This window comes from Pteropus medius, unplaced genomic scaffold (genome assembly GCF_902729225.1).
Source record: "Pteropus medius unplaced genomic scaffold, Ma_sr-lr_union100, whole genome shotgun sequence".
Lineage (NCBI taxonomy): Eukaryota > Metazoa > Chordata > Mammalia > Chiroptera > Pteropodidae > Pteropus > Pteropus medius.
The window spans coordinates 813,715-831,770 of NW_024350398.1; the positions used below are offsets into that span (position 1 = coordinate 813,715).

An 18,056-nucleotide genomic window follows, 5' to 3' on the forward strand; every position below is an offset into this window, starting at 1 on the left:
CAGGATTTATTTCAAAGTGAGCTTAATACCAAGAATCTGGAATCTTATTTTAATGAGTGGCAGGGAGACGCTCTTCTCTACTGCCATCTCGTGTGCATTTTTAGAATAACACAAAAGTGTCAATATGAAAAGCTATTCCGTTGCCATCTGGTGTGCATTTTGGGTATAACACCCCAGTGTATGCCATAAAAAGTTATTCGTGATCCTCTGCTTCCATCTCGTGTGCATTTTGGGAATAGCACCAGACTTTAGGTCATGAAACAATATTTGTGATCCTGTTGCCATCTGTGTGGTATACTTTTGGGAATAGCAACGGTAGACTTTAGGTCATGAAACGTTATTCGTTATCCTCTGCTGCCATCTCGTGTTCATTTTGGGATTAACACCTGACTATAGGTCATCAAGTGTAGGTCATTATGAATAGTCATTCTCTGTTGCCATCTGGTGGGCAATATGGGAATAACATGACAGGGCTGTCCATAGTTATTTCTGCCGCTTTTTCATGTTCATTTTGAAAATAAAACCCAGGGCATGTCATTATGAAAAGTTTTCCTCTGCTGCCATCTCGTGGGTATTTTGAAAATGACACCCAAGTATAATTGTCGAGATGCACACAGGATGGGTGCAGAAAACGAATTTGTATCTGAACTACACTCAGATTTTATTCCCCAAATTCACACCAGATAGCAGCAGAAAATAAATTTTTATGATGAAATATACTTGGTTGTATTTTCAATGTGCCCACAAGATGGCAGCAGAAACAATGTTTCAAGACACGCAATCTTTGTTTGAAACAAGAGGTTCACGAATTGACAACAGACAAAACATTTTATGATGACATGCTCCTGAGTGTTATTTATGAAATGCACATGGGATAACACTTAAATATTTTTTCATAACCTGCACTGTGGCGTCACTCCCCAAATTCCCACTGGATGGCAGCAGAAAATGAATATTCATGATGACAACCACTCAAGTGTTATTCTTTAAAAACCCACCAGATGGCAGTAGAAAATAGATATTTAGGAGCAATACACCTAGGTGTTATTTTGAAAATGCCCACGAGATGGCAGCAGAAAATAAGTATTCATGGTGATGTACACACGGGTATCTTCCCAAAATGCACACAAGACGGAAGCAGAGAATAACTTTTCTGACATACACTCTCCTGTTCTCCCCGAAATCCCAATAAGATTTCAGCAGAGAATAACTTTTCATGACATACATGAATTTTTACTCCTACAATGAACATGAGATGGCAGTAGAGAATAAACTCAAGTGTTATTCTCGAGAAGCCAACAAAATGATACTAGCGAATAACTTTTTATGACATACATGCAGATGTTTTTTTTCTTTTTTCGGATGTTATGTTTGAGCTGCATACAAGATAACAGCAAAAAATGCCTTTTCATAATGACATACACTTGGGTGTTATTCTAGATATGCCCGTGAGATGGCAGCAGAAATAACTTTTCATGATGACATATACTTGGATATTATTCCCAGAATGCACAACAGATGACAGAAGAGAATAATTTCTTGTTACATGCATTCTGGTGTTATTCCCAAGACGCACATGAGATGGAGGCAAAGAATAAATATTCATGATTACCTACATTCAGGTGCTATTCTCGCGATGCCTGAAAAGGCAGCAAAGAAAAACTTTTCATGCCATAACTGAGGTGTTATTCAAGAGATGCCCACAAGATGGCAGCAGAGAATAACTTAATGAGGATGTACACTAGGCTGATATTACCAAAATGACCACTAGATGGCGGCAGAGAATAACTTTTCATGATGGCTCTATTCTCTGGCAGTGGTCCACCGTGACATCTCTTCAGGCACTGCCTATGGTCCCCCACTAATGATTTTTGAATTAAGTGTTGCTAAGTCAAGGGGACCCTATAATTAAGCATAAGAGAAAACAAAATGCCATGATAAATAAATTCACATTTCTCTCAGTCGCTCATATTTTGAAATGCAGCAAGCTTAATGAGAAGAGCATGATTTGGCACAGGAACAACTATAGACGTTCTGAAAATGACTTATAAGCATCTTTAACATTCTTATACTTTTATATCAATTATGTTTAAAATCCTGATTTAGTTATTAAAAATTATTAAGTAATTTGGGTTAGCCTATGTACACAATTCTGCTAAGTGTTCTACAATAAAAGCTTACGCTTGAAAAACCCTATTTTCCAAAGCCTGGTCAGGAAGGATGTCTCTAACACCTGCGGCTGAACAAAATCCTGGGCCCGAGGGAGGACTGGGGACAGACTGGCTGTCCTTGTGCTGGAGTATTCCTTCCAGGCACATAGTCCGCACAACGTGGATCTAATCCGCGCCTTCTCACCATTAGCTATCAGCCGCTTGGCCTGGAAAAGGCGCAAGGTACGGGTATTAGCGGGTGGGGCCAGTGTGAGGTTGAGGGTGGTGTTGAGAGCCAGTGAGGAGGAGCCAAGGGGTTGGTCCTGGGGCGATTCACCAATCAGTGTAGAGTTGGGTTTGCCTTACTCTAGACATGGTCCTCTGGGTCCACTATGTGACCCCCACGTGAGCATGCGTGGACATCCCACCCCCATATCACACTCATGAGATCTAGTGTGAGCCCACATTGTGTATGCTCTGCGTTTTCAGAAAGCGGGAAGAAGCTTCTTGAGGCTTCCAGTGGTGCCATTGTGTGAGGCAGTCCTTGTATCTCAGCAGCCCCTGGGACCTGCACCAGGGACCTGGTGAAAAGAGAAAGTGAGGAGAAGTGTCACAAATCCAAATGTCCCAAATCTGGACAGGAGTGCCAAGTGTGGGGAGAGATGCTATCTGTCTTCAGATGACACAGCAGAGGACACGGCTCGGTGAGGAAAATTCTTTTTTTCTAAGTCTGTGGTGTAGCATAGTGAGGGTGAGGAGTACTGAACATATGTGTATCTGTTTTTTTGCTTCATGTTATAGAGGAACTAAAGCTATTTGGTCTATTACTCTACATATAACAGAGAGAATTACTTCTACCTTAATTCCAGCCTGCATCTTCCTCAGGCTAACAGCTCCTTCCACAGATATGCTAATTGTCTGGATAGTTCTGCGTGAAGGAAGGGGTTTGATGATTTTGTAGTCTTCCTTAGGTCCCAGGTTCTGCCTCTTTCTGCGCACTTAAGACGGATTTCAGAAAACTACAAAACTTCCATCTTGTTATGGTGTCAGGAAAATTAATGGCTGGGTAACTGCTAGCTCCTGGAAACTTCTGTAGCTGAGATATCATGGTCTTCCACTGGCAGAAATAAACATTATTTTCGTTTACCCTGTCAGCCTTCTTGATCTATTTCTGTGGTCTTTGGTAGAATTTAGAAGTGCCACGAGTCCTTTTCCTCTCATCTAAGACTGTCATGAAAAAATGCTTGTGAAGCTATAACCTGTGTCGCCGGAAAGGTTCTCATCTTATTCCGCGAGAAAGAATTCCAGGGCAAGATGAACAGCTGGAGGTCTTGTGGGTCCCGTGACCATATTCTCGCTTAATTCCACAAGAAAGAATCCAAAGGCAAGATGAACAGCAAGCAGGAAAGCATGAGTTTTATTAATGTTAAAGTGCTTACTTGAGGAGGTAGAGTGCAGGCTTAACTTGAGAGAGGAAGAGGGAGGAAGGGGTGGGGAGAGAGAGAGAGGAAGAGGGGGAAAGTCTCGTCAAGATGGCTGGTTATGAAATTTTTGTTCTCCCTGGAGGGAGACCTTGGAAAATTGTGGTGCTGACTTGGCCTTATTGTCTCCTCCCAATAGGTGGGGAACTTGGTTTCCTGCCTTTTCTTTCTCATATGATGTTTCCAGAACTGTGTTAGTGTCAGGTGCACAATGGGAGCTGCAGTACTTGCAATGCGGTTGAGATGATAATGATATTATAATTAGCCAAAAGTTTTGCTTTGGCCAAAGATGGCATCTAGGCTGGAAACGGCCATTTTTGGCTTATTACCTCAGGTAGGGCTAAAACGGGGATGTCTGAAGAAAGGAAAAATTTCCAGAGCCATATCCTGGAGGGGGAGGCAATGTCCTTGTACAGCTCGTCACTTGGACTTAGCAATTCCTCGTTTTGTTTATTGAAACTTTTCTTCTAGAGATGGTCATTTTTTTCAATACATACATACAAAAAATAGAAAGCCTTTGGCTTCTTTAGTTAAGCTGTAAAAAGGTTTATTGCTTTGAGTCGCTATTAAATTCCTGCCATTAATGGTCAGACTGTGGATTCTTTGAATTGAAGAAACTCTGCATCGGAAAACATTTTATAGAACTCTCATGACAAGTGGCCATTTCACAGGTAAGACATCAGGGTGTTCTCTACAATTATTAGTAATTCCGTCTACGTTTTGATCTCTATTTGTGAAACTTTTGCGTTTGTCTGTATAATGTGTGGTAGGATGTTTTTGTCTCTGACTTCTATTACTAGTTTGTACTATTTGATTGGCTTAAAGGAATTAAATGCTGATATAAATTAAGAAAGAAAATAGAAACAAACTCAAATGCATTTCAGGATCATATGATCAGAGACAATATTTGATGTTAAAGCTTGGTTAAGTTTGGTTCGATTACATAGAATGTTTTTGAAAGTTATTAACATAAACTATATATGTTTTAGCTGGGTCTACAAAAATCAGTTTAATTTAGCTGTGTTACAAAGTATATAAAGAAAATAGCTTGATATACAAAGTATCAAGAAAAATCAAGATAACAATTGGGTTTGCAATCTCATAGTTTTATAATAAAATAGATACTAATAAAGATTTTTAGGTAAACTATTTAGCAATAGTTATTTGTACATGTACGTTTAAAAGTTTTTCTAGGTGTCTTTGGTGAGCTGAAACTTTTAAAGTTTTGTTATTTAAATTAAGTGATGGTCATTCATAGTTTTACACCTGCACGAGCAACATCTAAGGGTTCCAATTTTTCTATATCATTGCCAATGTTTGTTATTTTTGGTGTTCTCAATTACAACCATTCTAGTGTGAGTGAAGCTGTATCACATTGTAGTTTTAATTGGCATTTCCATCACGACTGATAATGTTTAACATCTTTTCGCATGTCTGTTGGTCAAATCGTATGTCTTCTCTGGAGAAGGGTGTAATCAAATCACTTGTCCATTTTAAAATTCTCCTGTTTGTCTTTTTGTCAATGACTTTTAAAAGTTCTTTATTCTGGATAACAGACTCTTATGAGAGATATAATGTGCAACTATTTTCTTCCATTCTGTAGCCTGTCTTTTCACTTTCTGGGTAGCTTCTTTTGATGCACATAAGGTTTTCATTTTGAGGAAATCCAATTTATCTATTTCTTCTTTAGTTGTTTGTGTTTGGTGTCTGTTCTAAGAAACCATTGGTAAATTTGTGGTCATGAAAATTTATCTCCGTTTTCTTTGAGAGTTTATAATTTTACCTCGTCTATTTAAGCCGTTTATTTATTTTGAATTAATTTTTGCATGTAACGTGAGGTTAGGATCCCATTTCATTTCTCTTCATGTGGATGGCCACTCGCCTGGCTCCATCTTTGAAAAGACCCTTTTTTAGCCATTGTAATGTCTGCCCTTATCAAAAATCAATTGACTGTTGATGGATGGGTTTATTTCTGGGCTTTCCATTCAGTTTCATTGATCTATCTGTATCTCTTTATGCCAGTGTCACAATGTTTTAATCACTGTTGCTTTCTATTAAGAATTAAAATTAGGAAATATGAGCCTCTAACTTTGATTTTCTTTTTGAAGACTGTTGCAGCTCTTTGGGGTCCCTTGAAATTTTACATAAGTGGATCAGCCTCTACATTTTCCCCAAAGACCTCTGAATTTTCATAGGAATCATATCGAATCTGTGCATCAGCTATGTACTATTGCCATCTAAACAGTGTTAATTCTTTCCATTACCATGAGAAGGCTTCAATTTTCAGTGTACGAATCCTGCAGTTTGATTAAATCCATTTCAAAACATTTCAAAACAGTGACATTATTTAAAATGTGATTATTTACTTAAATTCTTCTCAAGATTATTCCTTGCTCACATATGAGTAAAACAGATTGTGGTTTATTGATATTTAGTCCTGTAACTCTGCCAAAATTGTTTACTTGCTCTAATACCTTTTTTTAAAAATTTTGTAGGAAGTTCTATATCTAAAATGTTAATGGTTTAGAGGGCTAAGATAAGGGTTGGGGCTGGGATGAAGTTTGGGGCTGAGTTAGGGGTTCAGGTTATGCGTTATAGTTTGGTTATGGTTTACGGTTACCGTTTATGGTTATGTGTAGTTTACTGTTTTTCGTGATAGATTACGGATTACATTTAGGGTTTCTAGATATGTCATGTTGGTTATGGTTTATGGATATCATTTATGGGTAATGCATTATGGTTATAGTTTGAGGCAGGACAGGGCAAATTTCCCCGAGTGGGGGGAGACAACCCCTCCCCTGAGAGAAGAGTAGGTTCTTTGGTGGAAAGTGTAGAAAGAATTCAACATGCGTACCATAGTTAGAGTCAACAGGAAAGTTTATTGTAAAAAGGGGAAAAGCAAAGACTAGAAATAGCAAAGACAAAAAGCCAAGACAAGGAAAAAGCTCCATGTATTATGAGGAATTCCAGTTTATATATCATTCTTTATTTCCTGTGAGTTACAGTTTAAAGACTTTATTTATCCGTTTCCTTTGCTCTGGACAAACAGTGAGAAAGGATAAGAGTATGTAGTGTGAAAAGCCTGCTGGCAGTTCCCAGCCATTCATCCACAGGTTATCTATGTTTTAGACACAGGGAATGAATGATTTTATTTTGTGTAGGGCAGACACTTAAAGGCTCTGTTTTTCCTGTTTCCCCTTTACAGGTGTGGGAAATGGGTTGTTAGCAATTCCAGCAGAAGTCTTCCTTTGTTCTGCAGGTACCCTCATGGCCTGACCACAGAGCTGATGAGCATATTGTAGTCTCCGAATGTAGCTCGATTTAACATTTTAATTCTCTTGCCACTTCCCTACATTAGTTTAGCATTATGGTTAGGGTTTTTGTTATTTACAGTGATGGCTACAGAGGAGAAAAAATGGGGTTGAGCTCCAGGGGTGTGTGGGTGGAAGCAGAAGTCAATGAGGAGAAAGGATGGGGTGGACCTGCAAGGAAATGCAGAGCACGGCCTTCAAATATCCTATCAAAAGGGCTTAGGCTAAACCTGGCAGTGGTTTGGATCAGTCCGCCAGTGGGAGGTGAGGACCTGGGAGTGCATGGAGGTGCTGAGATTCAATGGGGAGGAGCCAAGGGGCGGGTCCTGGGTCGATCCGCCAATCAGTGCGGACTTATTTAGCGCAGGGCCAGCCTGCACTAGTGTCTGGTCTTCAGGCTGTGTGCATTTAAGGTTGGGTTACTCAGGTCACAGACCCCCATGGAACCCTCGCATTTCTGCTTGACCCAGCGGAAACCCACGTAGAGCAGGTGGCTTCTCGTGCACGCAGACAGGGCTTCACCTTTTCAGGAATCCCACGAAGCTTCTTGAGGTGGCTCCACTGTGCTGAGGCAGTTGCTGTACTTCTGCAGCCCTCGGAGCTGCTCCTTGGACAGACATGGGGAGAAAAGGTGAGGAGAAGCTTTGTGTCCCAGGATTGCTGAGGGGTGACAATAGGGGGTGTCAGTCTTTAGAGGACCCAGGAGAGGGACCAGCTTGGTGTGGAAAATTCTTCTTTTTTTATTTTAATTTCGTGGTGTCAGGTAGTGAGGGTGAAGAGTACTGAATGTAAGTGTGTCTATTTTTTGCTTCATAGTACAGAGGAATTAAAGATATTAGAGCGTATTGGTCTAAATGTAATGGGAATTGCTTCTACCTTTTCCCCCAGGCTAACAGCTCCTTCCATTGATATGCTAATCGTGTTGAGTCCTGTGTGAACAAAGAGATTTGGAGGTTTCGCGCTCTTCCTTAAACCTTTAGAGGGAAAGGAAATTAACTTTGTCCTAATGTAAGGCTGGTTCTTGTAGAATGGGAACGAGGAAAACCGGAAAAAAAATCTGTGAAAAGGAGTGTTGTAGGGGGTTTGTGAGGTGACATCTTGGGAGAGGAAATTTTATAGACAGTTAAGTTGAATGAGATTGGAATAAATTTCACCAAGGAAAAATTTAAATATCAAGAGAAAACTTTTGTAGAAGCAGAGTTGAGTTATTCTTTCTTTAGAAGGACAAAGTTTTCATGCATCCTTCTGCTCCAGATAAGATATTATGAAAAGTTTTCTGCCTAGAAATCAAAGACTGCTTTCTTAAAATAGTTTTCCGTCTTAATCAAGTGCTCGATGACTTAAGAGATAATTTCCTCCATCCTAAGAACCAAAGTTTTGCTTTGTCACTTCGGTTAAGTGAATAATTTAATACCGTTTTAGAATAATATGCTAAAGAAGAAAATGAAGGTCTAGAGTGTTTTTGAAAGCACAAACTGCTTCTGTGGCTCCAAGGCTCCCTCGCCAAGGACAAATACAAATCGTAAATGCCTTTTCACAAAAATTAAGAGGAAACATTAGCTATGTTCACAGGTAAACTTAATTTATTTCACCTGCCAGAAGTAGTTTAGCTTCAACTCTTCTTTTAGATAATCTTATCCTTCTTGTGGCAGTCATTTTAAAATGAAGGTGTGGGAGTTCAGAACAGGTCCCCCAGAGATGTTTACATGAAGTACCCCTTAATAGAAATGGCTGCTAGGCTCTTTTTTAAAATTTGAGCCCAGGTAAGCACCAGGAACCCTTCTTATTAGGCAATTTTTTTTCTCAATGTTTACGTGGACAATTCGCCTTCAGGTCGCTCCTCCCATATTTGCCAGTGCCCCTTATGCCCTCACATACTGGCCTTGTACTGGAATGGAGAAACCGCCTCCAAGTCTCCACTCCCCCATCCCCCAGGCACCCCGTCTTCCCCTAACACACATGCTAGAACTGGGTTAGAGAAATCGCCTGCAGGTCTCCACTGGCCCCTACGCAAGTGGGAGGGAAAAAAGGTTCTATGGAAATTAACCTCACAAGGTGATCGGATCACAGATTACTACGTGGACAGGCCCTAGTCGATAGTCACAACGCCACACCAACCCTTTCTTTAGTAAAACGTTTAAGAAAGTCCCGTTGGTGTCCTGCAACTACGTAAACAGAGCTTTCAAATAACAGTAAAACCCCTTGAAGGGGTTATTCACCCTCGAAGAACACACAATCTGTGAGCTATTCTGTATCCATCCTGCCTCATTTTCCCCATCCACCTCAGGGTATTTAATGGAAAATCTGGGCATTATTCAGGGGCTGCGTGGGAGTTCTGAGGCCTGTCATGCTTCACGGAGCCATCCCTCTTGCAACGTGGTCCTCCAGTGCCATCAGCAACCCCAGAATAAAGATGGGAGTAGTCTGGAAAGCACGCTAGATCCGAAGGATTGTGATTAGTAAGCACAAAGTTATTAATCGTTCGTTCCAGGGAAACTTTGTATGGCAGGGTACTTTTCAAGCTATGTGTGAAGCCAGGGGGACAATCTATTGTTAAGCTACAGTGCACGGAAAAGCGGAGCCTGGGATGCTGTGTGTCCTCTACTGCAGGGTCCCAACCGGGCCCTTCTTCACTAGGACTGAATAGGGTTTGGGGACAAGGGTCGGCTTTCAAAGGACCCAGCAGAGATACGGCTCGATATGGAGAGTTCTTTCTTTTCTTATTTTCGTATTTGGTGTAAGATAGGTAAGGAGTAAACATAGGTTTATCAATTTCTTGTTTCGTATTCTAGAAGAACTAAGGTGTTCTGAGTCTCGCACATATTATGGGGGAGTTGCTTCTATCCTAATTTCCCCTTGCCGTTCCCCCTTGCTGACAGCCGTCATAGGCATGCTAATTGCTGTAAAATTGGTGCCTATTTCTGGGTGGAGCAAACACTGAGATTTGAATATTTCCCGCTCTTACCTGGATTCCACCTCTTTTCCTACCCCCAATCAAAGATGTTTAGACTCGAACGCCAGGTGAAGTTGAATTTGAGGAAACTAGTGAGCACGTTTCTTCTGTCACCAGGTGGGTTAACGGTCGGGATCCCACTAGCTCCTGTGAGCTGCTGCAGCCGAGAGATCACGAGCGTCTGTTGGCAGAGATCAGCAGTATTTTTATTTTCCCTGTCAGTCTTTGATCTATTTCTGCAGGGTCTGGGAGAATTTAGAAGTGCTGCCAGTCTGTTCGTACATTCAGATTGGTGTGAAAAAATATTTGTGAAGCTAACGTCTTGGACTCAAGGTCTCTCTCTCTCTCTCTCTCTCTCTCCCTCTCTCCCTCTCTCCTCTCTCTCTTTTTAACTGATTTCCCAGAGATGGTATTTTTTTTCTCTCTTTTGTGTTATTATTACTGGAGAATGGGGTCCTCTCCCGGCACGTTGTCCAGGTTCTTGATGTCTCGAACAAAGAATTGAGTAAGACACCGAAATACATCGGAAAAGTTTTCTTAGGAAGGAAAGTCCACATCCAGACGTGGAAGCGGCCTGAGCAAGAGAAGCGTGGCTCAAAAGGCCTGGTAGCCAAGCCTTCAGGGTTTTTATCCCTTTTTGCTGTGTTTGGTTACTTAGACTGGGGGCTTCCTTGATTGACAAGGAAGATTGACAGCACCCAGTGAGTCATCATTTTGCGTTCTGAACATGTTTGTTCCCAGAATTCAGTCTGTTATAATATGAATGAACTTCCAGGCATATGCAGCATATTATGATGGTATAATGAGACCTAGGTGAGTGAAGGGCATTGGGGTCTTCATTGCCCATGTGCTAGTCACTGGCTTAAACTGGTACCTAATTCTCTGCCTACTGGTTTCTTTGTGTGAGTTAAAAAAAATGCCTTCTGGCTTGCTTAATTGTGGGCGGATTAGGGTGGACCCCGTCTAGGATAGGATGACCTCCGTGTCTTTGCGGGCAGACCCGAAACCCCCTAACTGTCCTGCTTACCTCTTTTCTAAGAGCCACGAACCGCCTTATTAGTATGGATGTTGAGGGACAGAGGTCTCTTCTTCTGTATGTGCTTCCTGCTTACAATGGCCCTAGTCCCTGACCACAGGGTGCCTTAGGCTTTTGCCACCCCGTCCTTTTGCCGCCATCCAGCCAGGGTGCCCCTGGATGCCCCCGGGCGCCGCTCGCTTGCTGAGGACCGAGCCCAAGGGCTACAGGAACGTCCGTGCGCCCCGCGCCACCGCCCGCCTCCACCTGCTCTCCCGCAGCCAGCCGTGGGCTGTTACCTCCCTCCGCTCCCGGCCCTTCCCTGCCTGGGCTCCAAGGGGCTGAGCCCCAAGGGCGGAGGGCGCTGGGTCGAGGGCGAGGTCTGGTGGGGAAGCATTGCCTGGCGGTGTGGCCGGTGTCTCCGCGTGGTTCGGGGCAGGTCGGGCTCGGCCATGGCGTGGAGCAAAGGCGAGGGTTGGGTGGGTGTCAGGGCCGGGCAGGGACGTGGCAGGGCCGCCCCCGCCTAGGTGCCCAGGTGGCCGAGAGGACGGCGGGCCGCGCCCGGGTCGGACTCCTGCCGAGCGGCCGAGAGCGGTGCGGCTCGCGTTCGGGCGGTGCGGTGGGGGACGCGGTAGGGGACAGGGCTGGGTGGTCCCGGCCTGCAGGAGCCCGACCCGGACCTTCGGCATGGCGGGGAACCGGCCTCGGGGATGAAGGTGCGAGGCGGTCGCGCTCAGGACCCGGAAGTCCTGCGCGCAGCGCTCGGGGGCTCTGAGCGCGGGAGCCTCTGCCGGGCGACGGGTCTGCGCCGCGTCCCCTCTGGGGCCCGCCCGGTGCAGCGCGGCGGCGCGGTGGGGGGGACGCTCCGGCCCCCGCTGCGGCACGTTAAGGCGGGGCGGGGACAGGGGCGGGGACAGTAGGGGCCAGTGGGCCGGGATGTGGGGAGGGGACCCGGCTGAGGCGGGAGGGACAGGGGAAGGGCGGGGTGCAGAGCTAAGTAGCAAGGGTCTGGACTCTCACTTGAATGGTGGGCAGAGCCCTTAAGGCAGGGAACACTCTTCTCGGCTGCCATCTCATCTCGCGAGCATTTGGGGAACAGCACCAGAGTTTAGGTCCTGAGACGCGATTCGTTATCCTCTGCTGCCCTCTCGTGGGCATTTTGGGAATAACACCTGAACGTCGGTGGTCCAGTGTAGGTCCTTATGAATATTCATTCTCTGCTGCCATCTGGTGGGAAGTTTGGGAATAACATGACAGCAGTGCTCATAAAGTTATTTCCGCTGCGCTTTCATGTTCATTTTGAAAAGAACCCACAGGGCATGTCATTATGAAGGGATTTTCCTCCGGTGCCATCTCATAGGTGTTTTGTAAATAACACACAAGTGTACCGATCATTAAAATTTATTTCCTGCTGCCATCTGGTGGCCATTACGGAAACGACACCAGGGTGCAGGAAATAGAACAAAGTTACTTTGCTGCCATTTGGTGGACATTTCGGTAATAAAACGGCCGCGTGCCCCGCTGCCTCTCCAGCCCTCACCTGCTCTCCTGCAGCCGGCCCTGGGCTGTTACGTCCGTCCACTCAGGGCCCGACCCTTCCTGGGCTCCGAGGGGCCGAGCCCAAGGGCAGAGGGCAATGGGCGGAGAGCGAGGGATCCGGGTGAAGTGCTGTCTGCTGCCGTGGCCGGTGTCTGAGAAATTTCTTACTTACGGCAAATGCACAGGCTTCCCAGGCCCTGGGGCTTTGTAGGGAATGTTCAATCTTCTCCGTGTCGTTGGGTACAGACGTTTGACAAGCACTCTGGGTTCCGTGGAGCTCCTTGGGGTGGCTCCATGTCCTGAGGGTCTTTGGTCAGATCTGGAGGAGTTTGGGCAGCGTAAAGCATCAGAAGCCGCTGTCCCCACCATCCTGACTTTTTTCTCGGGGTCAGGTGCAGAGTATTTCAAGACCATTGTATGGAAAGGGAGCGGGGGAGTGGGGCGGCGGCAGAGGACGCTGGTTAAGAGCACCTGCTCTGGTCTTCAATTGCCCCATTTACCAACCCAGCTCCTCCCCGCACCGCGTGTGCCCAATTGCCTCATTCTCACAGGCGGTTGCAGGAGGAGCCGGGTTTGAACACGCAGCAGTTTCTACCCTGCCTCTTAGTACCTCAGCTTCTCAGCTACCTGTGGATGGTCCTAACAATATTCACCTCCGAGGGTTTCGGTGTAGATACAAAGTCATTTCATGTAAGTGTCAGCCCTTATTTTTTCCGAGGTCCTTAGGTTCAGAAGTTGCAGTGGGATTTAGGGGGCAGGGACAGAGGGAGGGGGCCTGAGCCCTTTCATGCGTCCCGCAGCCGCAGCAGTTCACCCCCGTGGAACGCGACGGCCCTGAGAGATGCCTGGCCAATGCTGGGGGCTGGGGACCGGTCAAAGGTGAGCCCGGGACTCCACATCTCTCCCTCGCCTGCCCCGTAGTCCGCCGGGGTGGTCCGAGGGCAGCAAATAGGCCCCGGAGCTGCGCGCAGCTTCAGGCCCCTCACGGCCCTCCACGCCCATGCCCGGTGTCACAGAACACAGCGCTGGCCACCAGGCGCTGACGTGGCCGAAACAGACACAGCCGTCTGCAGGCCTTTGCAGGAATCCATGAGCCGACTGGACACGCGGTCGTGACCTTGGAGAGGGAGCATTGTCCCTCTGTGCCCTCCCCGCCTTCAGATGTGGCTGGGGGCGAGGTTGGTGCTCCTGGGGTCTCAGGCCTGTGAGGCCCCGGCCCCTCCTGCTCCCCCAGGCATCGCATGCTGGGAGGGGCTGTGAGTTTTGTAAAGAAACATATTTGCCCTTGGGGTCCCTCAGCTTCTGACTGCAGAGCAGGGGCGGAGCGGGGAGATGTGAGAACTGAGAAGGAGGGGCTGGCGTTGGCACCCGTGTGCATTTCTGGGCATGTCTGTGATTGGGGGACAGGTTGGGGTTCAGGCTTAAGGAAAGCTCCCATACTCTAAAGCAGCGTGAGGGGGGAACTGTGGGGTGGTAGTGAGCAGCCTGTGGGGTCAGCGTAGAGATTCTGCACAGGAAGTCTCTGGTGGTATGGTAGACAGAGGTTTCTCAGAGCATGGTCCGCTGCCTGGGGGGACCCTGAGGCTGCTGTTGGTACATCAGGGCTGGCCGGGTGCCGACTCCTGTATAGTGACCTGAGACCTCTGGGTTCTGAGATGGGGTGTCTGAGGTCTTGGTTCAAAGACGGGGTCTCTGGGTACTGAGCAGCAGCTAGGACAGAATACGGGGAGATGGGGGCCCAGCCGGGGTCTCGGGCCTCTTGGATGAGAAAGGACCAGGTCACATTGTGGCTCTGGAAGGCCCTTGTCCACACTCTGATTCTGTCACTTATTAGGCACGTGATCTCCTCTCTGAGACTTAGTTTACTTATTTTTGAATGAGCATCCACGGACCCCCACGACCATTGCAGGTAGAAATGTGACTGCGGATAGGTGACTGCTCTAGTCCACAAGTTTCTTTTCAAACTGAGAAAGCAGGAAGGAGCAGAGTCCTAGGGAAGGAGCCCCGGGGCCTCTTGATGAGCTGGGACTCTGTCTCATTGTGGCTCTGGGACGTGCTATGTCCACCCCCCGGGAAGGTGGATGTGCTTGGAACCGCCAGCCTTCCCTAAAGACCTGGGGGCAACACAGCCTTTTTTTCTAAAAATCCACCATATATATATGTGCATATATATTCATATATCTGCATATATATATATAAGGGAGTTCTGGCATTCCCACTCAGTTCACATCCATTTTGAGCCAAAAGTGCAGACTTTTGAGAAATTGCTCACTTGCGGCAAATACACAGGCTTGTCAGACCCTGGGCTTTGTGGGCAATGTTCAGTCCTCTGCGGGTAGTGAGTACATACGTTTGACAAGCTCTCAGGGTCCCATTGAGCTCCTTGGGACAGAAAATGGGTCTAATTCCTCTCTGGATCCTCCTGCAGACTTCAGGGCCACCCACAGACAGTGTGCCCAGCGATGCTTTGGACCGCCCTTCCATCGTCCCATGTGCCCCTCCATCCTTGTCGAGGAGGAAGCCAAAATGGCATCCTTCGCCTGGTAGAAAGAGGTCAGTTTGGCAAACTTCAGACACCTGTTGGGCTGTATGTGACTCTGTCACTGATTAGCTGTGTGATCACGTGTATGAGACTCAGTTTTCTGAATTTTGAATGAGTGTACAGGAAGCATGACGAGCAGCCCAGGCAGAAAGGTGAAGGAGAGGGAGGTGTCTGCTCCAGTCCAGAGGTCTGATATCAAATTGAAAAAGCAGGAAGGAACAGAGGCTTCAGGAAGGAGCTCCTGGGCCTCTTGGATTGGAGAGGACCAGGTAGACTTGTGACTCTGGAAGCCCCTTGTCCAAACTCTGATTCTGTCACTTATTAGCCATTTGATCCCCTCTGTGAGACTTAATTTTCTTAAGTTTGAGTGAGTATCCACAGACCCCCAAGACCACCCCAGGGAGAAAAGTGACCGGGGATAAGCCTCTGCTCTAGTCCAGAATATTTTTTTAAATTGAGAAAGCAGGAAGGAGCAGTGGTTTGTGCGACAAGAGGAGTAGGAGGAGGGGCCAGTCGGCGGGGATTCGGGGAGGGGACCCGGGCGAGGCCGGAGGGACAGGGGAGGGGCCAGGGGCCGTGGCTTGGGCTGGGAAGACATATGTAAAGGACGGGAGCGATTTCAGAGAGAGCTAAGTATTAAAGGTCTGGACTCTCATTGGAATGGTGGGCAGAGCCCTTAAGGCAGGGGGACACTCCCCTCGGCTGCCATCTCATCTCGCGTGCATTTGGGGAAGAGCACTAGAGTTTAGGTCCTGAGACGTGGTTCGGTATCCTCTGTTGCCCTCTCGTGGGCACTTTGGGAATAACACCTGAACGTCCGTCGTCAAGTGCAGGTCATTATGAATCTGCATTCTCTGCTGCCATCTTGTGGGAAGTTTGGGAATAACATGACAGTGGTGCTCATAAAGTCATTTCTGCCGCTTTTTCATGTTCATTTTGAAAATAACACCCAGGGCATGTCATTATGAAAAGTTTCTCTCTGCTGCCATCTCGTGGGTATTTTGAAAATAACACCCAAGTATAATGTCGGGATGCACACAAGATGGGTGCAGAAAACCAATTTGTATCTGAGCTACACTCAGATTTTATTCCCCAAATTCACACCAGATAGCAGCAGAAAATAAACTTATGATGAAATATATCTGGGTGTTATTTTGAATGTGCCCACAAGATGGCAGCAGAAACAATGTTTCAAGACACGCAGTCTTTGTTTTTAACAAGAGGCGCACGAATTGACAACAGACAGAAACATTTTATGATGACATGCCCCTGGGTGTTTTTAATGAAATGCGCATGGGATAACACGTAAATATTTTTTCATGACGTGCACTGTGGCGTTATTCCCAAAATTCCCGCTGGATGGAAGCAGTGAATGAATATTCATGATGACAACCACTCAAGTGTTATTCCTAGAAATCCCACCAGATGGCAGCAGAAATTAAATATTTAGGATGTCATACACCTAGGTGTTAATTTTTAAATGCCCACGAGATGGCAGCAGAAAATAAGTATTCATGGTGATGTACACACGGGTGTCTTCCGAAAATGCACACAAGACAGAAGCAGAGAATAACTTTTTCTGACGTACACTCTGCTGTTATCCCTGAAATCCCAATAAGATTTCAGCATAGAATAACTTTCCATGACATGTATGCATTTTTACTCCAAAGATTCACACGAGATGGAAGCAGAGAAGAAACACGAGTGTTATTCTGGAGAAGCCAACAAAATGATACTAGCTAACAACTTTTTATGACATACACTCAGAAGTTTTTTTCCCCCGGATCTTATGTTTGAGCTGCATACAAGATAACAGCAAAGAATACCTTTTCATGATGACATATACTTGAGTGTTATTCCCAGAATGCATAACAGATGGCAGAAGAGAATAATTTCTTGTTACATGCATTCTGGTGTTATTCCCAAGATGCACGTGAGACGAAGGCAAACAATAAATATTCACGATTACCTACACTCAGGTGCTATTCCCGAGATGCCTGAGAAGGCAGCAAAGAATGAATTTTCATCCCAGAACTGGGGTGTTATTCAAGAGATGGCCACGAGAGGGCAGCAGAGACTAACTTAACAATGACACACACTAGGCTGATATTACCAAAATGTCCACTAGATGGCAGCAGAGAATAACTTCACAATGGCTCTACTCTCCAGCAGTGGTCCACCATGACACCTCTTCAGGCACCGCCTGTGGTTCCCCACTAATGATGTTTGAATTAGGTGTTGCTAAGTCAAGGAGACCCTATAATTAAGCATAAGAGAAAACAAGATGCCATGATAAATGAATTCACATTTCTCCCAGTTGCTCATATTTTGAGACGCAGCGAGCTTAATTAGAAGAGCATGATTTGGCATTGGAGCAACTATAGACGTTCTGAGAATGACTTATAAGCATCTTTGACATTCTTATACTTCTATATCAATTCTGTTTAAAAGCTTGATTTAGTTATTAAAAATTATAAAGTAAATTGGGTTAACCTATGTACACAATTTTGGTAAGTGTTCTACTATAAAAGCTTATGCTTGAAAAACCCTATTTGCCAAAGCCCGGTTAGGAAGGACGTCTCTAACACCTGTGGCTGAACAAACTCCTCCGTCGGGGAGGTCTGGGGACAGAATGGTTGTTCTTGTGCTGAAGTATTCCTCCCAGGCACGCAGCCCACACAACGTGGGTCTAATCTGCGCCTTCTCGCCATTAGCTATCGGCCGCTTGGCCTTGAAAAGGCTCAAGGTCCGGGTATTGGAGGGTGGGGCCAGTGAGGTTGAGGGTGGTGTTGAGAGCCGGTGAGGAGGAGCCAAGGGGTTGGTCCTGGGCGATTCACCAATCAGTGTAGAGTCGGGTTGGCTTTACTCTAGACATGGTCCTCTGGATACTCGGGGCGTAGTCTCCATCCTGTGTGGACCACCATGCGACCGCCACGTGAGCATTCGTGGACACCCCACTCCCATATCACACTCATGTGATCTAGTGTGAGCCCACATCGTGTATGCTCTGCCTTTTCAGAAAGCCGGAAGAAGCTTCTTGAGGCTTCCAGCGACGCCATCGTGTG

At 46.1% G+C, this 18,056-nt stretch overlaps 1 long non-coding RNA gene across 1 annotated transcript; it reads left to right on the forward strand.

Annotated features, from left to right (window-relative positions):
- Positions 1 to 538: 538 nt before the first annotated feature.
- Positions 539 to 17,237, forward strand: LOC120584222 (uncharacterized). The gene is made up of 3 exons (XR_005647994.1): positions 539 to 786; positions 15,354 to 15,358; positions 16,877 to 17,237. It is a non-coding gene; the product is annotated as an uncharacterized LOC120584222 (long non-coding RNA).
- Positions 17,238 to 18,056: the final 819 nt, after the last annotated feature.